At 43.5% G+C, this 5568-nt stretch overlaps 1 non-coding gene across 1 annotated transcript; it reads right to left on the bottom strand.

Annotated features, from left to right (window-relative positions):
• Positions 1 to 5063: 5063 nt before the first annotated feature.
• Trnat-ugu (transfer RNA threonine (anticodon UGU)) lies at positions 5064 to 5138 on the bottom strand. The gene has a single exon. It is a non-coding gene; the product is annotated as a tRNA-Thr (tRNA).
• Between the last annotated feature and the right edge of the window lie 430 nt (positions 5139 to 5568).

Consider the following 5568-nt stretch of genomic DNA (forward strand, 5'->3'; position numbering starts at 1 on the left):
TCCACTGTAGAATTAAAGATTCTGTCTGAAAACAACTTTCAGATTGTGTGTAGTCCTCTGTGATATGTTCTTCTTGGATTCTCCTCCAACAAGGTATGCCGAGGAACTTCTGTGGATATAGGAAAGCAGGAAAGATGTACCAGCAGAGCTGAAACCGTGAAGGTGGTCCTGGATCGTGGTAGTAACTCACACGTGTACAGCATCGACCGCGAAAAGACGAGTCCCTGGCTGATTATAGTCAGCAGCGGCGGCTCCGTTTTGCTGGCCTAACTACCTCTGGCACCGGATCGATAGTCACCTCCCTTGTGACTTATCTTTGGTTTTCCTGGTTGAGGTGTGCAGGGGCGCCGACTTGTAAAAAATACATTTTAGAGTCATATGATCAACATTAGAACCCCGAAAACCGGACTCTCGATAACTCGACACACCGGGAAACTCGACAAGCCTGACACATTTTTAGGCTTTGAAAAAAGAAACAAAACAAATACGCACGGTATTTTCATAAAAAGCTAATTGAATTTACAGTAATAATCAGCCTTATAGATTATTACAGAGCAGTGAATATATAGCTCTGAAAAAACTGAAATAGCACTTTGATTAATAAGTGAAATAGCTAATTTAAGCTTACTTTGAACAAGGCCCAGGGTTGATTAAACAAAAACAATGTTCAACGTTAATGCTTTAATACAATTCATAAAGTTAATACAGTATGCCTAATACTTTCAGTCAAAAAGTATGAAAATAGCGGGTTTTAATTGGGTATTACACCCTACAAATATTCAAGTATTTGAAAATAACTAATACAGTACTATAGTAATACAGAAATACAGCACTAAACTAGTACCAATTTTTCGAAACTGAAAATTTAATATTATGTATGTATTTAATTCTCTAGTTCATAAAATTTTTAATATTCCTCTAAATGCCATTATTAGGGCTAGAGTGTCTTTAGAAAGGTGCAAAAGTCGACCGTCTGAGTGTATTACTGAATATGAAGTTGTTGATGACTGGTCGGATATCCAATTCATCCAAAACATCTCGGTGGACATGAAGAACAGCTAAGTTGTTCAATCGTTTCTGTCCCATTGTTGATCGGAGATATGACTCCAGACGGCTAAGGGCGCTAAATGATCGTTCTGCTGTCGTGACTGGAACTACTTGAAGAAACTTAATGCACTTCACTACTTCACATAACATTTCTCCAACTGCAGGCTCTTGTGTAATGCACTTTCTAGCATCATGCATGTTTTTTAAGACCAGTTGTTTTTTATTAGCGATATCGGCTAACATACTCAAGTGTAAGCGCAGTCTCTCAATGTCTAGGTCATTTTTGAAAAACTCAGTTGGTTTTTCCAAATTTGTTTGACGTCTGTTTACTAAAAGCAAGCACTCTTGTTCAATTGCAATGACCTGTGTGAGTCCAGTTGAAGCAAACCGCTCAGTAATGCAAGATTGCACCGTTTCACAAACTTCAATGTAAATTGCTTTGTAGTACTCCTTTGCGGTTTTGAAAGTGTGCGGTGAGGTGGCTTCGTTCTTTTCATAATTCTTTGGTATACTTCGATTCCGCGGAAGCGAAGGATCATAAACTTGTGTAGGTTTTTCTTTTAAACACAATTCCAAAAAGTGTTCAAAACTATCACGCCTTCTATTCAATATACAGACCAAGCCCTCATATATTTTTTTCCATGTCAGCAACACTTAGATGAGGGCATTGAATTTTTTCATTGGCATCCTCTACTGGGTTCATCCACGAGGATCTCCTAAGCACGGATCTATGGAACGAAAAACTAATCTAATCTAATCTAATTATCGACTTCCAAGTGCGCCTTTTTGCTAAAAAATTCATCCATTGCAAACTTAATTCACAATACACTAAGAGACTAAGAGAATAAAATATAGTCATATAAAATAGTCCACTAGACGCTAAAGTCGTAACATTAAACATGTCTGCAGCATGCACCGAACGAAACTATCCACACTGAATGACTGAGACAGCGGTGTGGGCACTATATAGCCGCGGCGCCGTAATGTCTCGAAGCGTCAAGGCGACGTGAGGCGGGGGGTTGCAGGCGCTTCTGCTCCAGTCCTTTTGATGTCGCCACGGCCGCAGCGCTGGCCCGCCGGCGCCAGACTTTACCCGAAGGTTCGCACACCGGGAAAAATTGTGTGCCCGCAGCACCGTAAAATTGTCACGATTCACACCACTCGTTTTCATTTAACCTGCTTACTACCACAATAATTATTTGTTTTAACTCATTTCTGAATGTATTATAAAAGATAACTGTTGGCAAACAAGGAAAATAAAAATCCAACATAATTTTGTGATTTTACAAAGCGCAATATGACTAATAATTACTGTGGGGCTCCCCCCCCCCCAAACGAATTTTTGAGGGGGAGTCGGCGCCTGTGGAGGTGTGGAGGCTCCGCACGGAGGCGGTGAGAGTTGTGAACGGCACGTGACGGAAGGAGGGCTGGAAAAGCAGTGTCTGGCAGCGAGGTTTGGTTGGTCCGATTTGGGTTTGACAACGCGGGTACCCAGTCAGATCGCCGAGCGACTTGTCGAATGCTGGGCAGCCGCTAAAGAAGGTGATGAAGGTCGTGGTCTGGAGCTCTCGTGACGGGGTACTTCTTCTGTTATTTGAAAAGGAGTTAAAAGGATAATTGACGGTGGGGAGGGTGCACCGTAACATATTGCCTATTGATATTCTGGCCCTGTGGTTTTATTGTTTAAAGGAAAATTGATGCAATATTGCTGTGTCTTGTCCAGTGAATAATATACATTAGTTCGTTCTGCAGTTTGCCTTGGCTTGAGAGTGTCCAATAGTTGTTAGTGCGTCTTCTTTGAAGCCACATGATTCCTTTAACTGGTAAACCACTTGTGCGCATCCACTTGGGTTAAGATGTTATGAATTGAAGTGGTAACACTGGTGAGTGTCACTGTACCCGACGGCAAAGCCATGGTACTGTATCTGGTACTCGGTACGAATTTGAAATCTAATTGTGAGTTAGTAAAGTGTATTTATTCTAATGTGTTTGACATGACTGAATTACGTAGGGCTACTACTGAGTGAAATTTTATGCTTTGCTTAAGCTCACTTTAACTAGTGTTTCTTAAGGCGTTTTAGCAATACTTATTCATGCGTCAGGGGGTTTAACTGCAACTGCTCTGTTTGTACCTGCGCCTTGTCAGTAACATGTGCTCGCTTATCATCTTACCCAGACAGGGGCGTATGTATTTGTGTACGACGAAATCCATTCTAGTTTATTATCTCTGTCAATCTTAGCGAGTTTCCTAAAAGCCTTGTGAAGGCATATATATATATACAATCGCACCAAAAAGTATTGGCACAGTTACATTTTAGTGGTTGTAGGTTAAACGAAACATATATTTCAGAACAGAACCCATACATGTGACACCTTACATTACATAGTTTACAAATATGTCAAAATCACCTGTCCTTAAAGTAACATACAGTGTCATGAAAAAAAACATCGCTCTTCTGCACCCAAAAAAGTATTGGCACACGCATATGAATCGGACAGTGTGTTCGTTTTCTTCATTGATGTTCACCATCTAATAGCTAGTGTGCATCCCTTTAGCATCTATAACAGCACGTAAACGCCTAGGAATGCTTTGTATTAAATTCCGGGTGATATCAGGGGTAATTTTCGACCATTCCTCCAGGAGCACTTTCTCCAAGTCGTTTTTACCGGACGGACGCCTTTTTCTGACTTGTGTGTCAAGATGAGCCCACAGGTTCTCAATGGGGTTCAAATCAGGGCTCTGAGGTGGTGTTAGAACCCTTCTGGGGGCATTGTACAGTAACCACTCCCGGGTTTTCATGGCGGTATGTTTTGGGTCGTTGTCTTGCTGGAACTGAAACACCCCAGTAAGGCCCAATTTCTGTGCACTAGCGTGTAAATTACCTCGCAACACGTCAATGTATCTCATATGATCCATTGTGCCGTGAATTACAGCTAGATTTCCAACGCCGGAAGCCGCCATACAGCCCCAGACCATGATACCGCCCCCACCGTGTTTGACTGTGGGATGCATGTGTTTGATGTCGAGGTGCGTATTCGGCTTGCGCCAAATTTTCTTTCTTGCATCAAATCCGAACACATTGAACTTCGATTCGTCGCTAAATATCACAGTGTTCCAAAACTCCATCGGCTTGCTGATGTAGTCCTTGGCAAACTGCAGGCGTTTCTGCCGGTTAATTTCCGAAATGTATGGCTTCTTCCTGGGAGAACGTCCATGCATGTCAGCCTCATTCAACACATTTCGTATAGTCTGAACACTAACCGTCTTGTCGGACGTTGTCTGAACAATCTCAGCAATAGTTGCTGCACTTGTAGCAGGTTCCTTCCGAGCAAGTGCGATGATATGGCGACGCTCTCGGGTTGTAAGCACTTTTGGACGTCCAGGACGACACTTATTCACTGTTGTTCCAGTCTCTTTATATTTCTGAATGATGGCTCTTACCGTGGTGTAGCTCACAGACACCTCTGCTCCGATTTGTCGATAGCTTCTCCCTTGTGAATGGAGCAATACCACTCTCTCACGCAACGCCACTGAATGTTCCTTCTTCTTCGGCCCCATGCTGACCACTATCGCGCACTACAGCAACATACTGGCGACCGGGCCGTCAACAACACGCAGTGTCTAATGTGTCAGCAGATGGCGTTCCGGTACCTGAAAACCCAGCAATATACCGAGATGCCATGCTCTGTGCCAATACTTTTTGTGTGCAGAGGAGATACGTGTTTGCTCATAACACTGCATTTCTTTGTTAATGGTAGGCACTATGGGCAGAATTGTAATGTCTGGTATGTGCGGTAGCACGTACATGTACTGTGTACCGGAAAGTGCGGCGTTTGTAACCAGCAACGATAAATACGCACGTGTGCCAATACTTTTTGGTGCGATTGTATATATATATATATATATATATATATATATATATATATATATATATATATATGAAATGATTATTAAATGGACACCCTAGCTGCAAACAGGCGTTGATGTACTTCATTGGGGACATGTTGAAAATGTGTGCCCCGACCGGGACTCGAACCCGGGATCTCCTGCTTACATGGCAGACGCTCTATCCATCTGAGCCACCGCGGGCACAGAGGACAGTGCGTCCCATGCACGCTCCCCGTGAGATCCACATTCACAACATGTCCACACCACTACATCTATTAGGCGCACTACGAATGTAGTGGTGTGGACATGTTGTGAATGTGGATCTCACGGGGAGCGTGCATGGGATAAGTCCCTGCAGACGCACTGTCCTCTGTGCCCGCGGTGGCTCAGATGGACACAGTCTGCCTTCGGCAGTGACACAGTGCGGACCGTGTTGCTAGCCGGCCGCGCTGTGGTGCGCGCGCCTGTTTGTTTACGCCGGAGCAGCTTCGCGTGTGCGGTGTTGTGAGTCAAGGACGAGATGGCACACTCGTACAGAAAAACGACTTTGAAGTTCAGTTTTGCGACCGACTATACACGACCAAAGGCACACGAGATTGAACGTTTCTTCAGAGAAGAGGTAAAAATCGATC

This window comes from Schistocerca nitens, chromosome 4 (genome assembly GCF_023898315.1).
Source record: "Schistocerca nitens isolate TAMUIC-IGC-003100 chromosome 4, iqSchNite1.1, whole genome shotgun sequence".
NCBI classification, from domain to species: Eukaryota; Metazoa; Arthropoda; class Insecta; order Orthoptera; family Acrididae; genus Schistocerca; species Schistocerca nitens.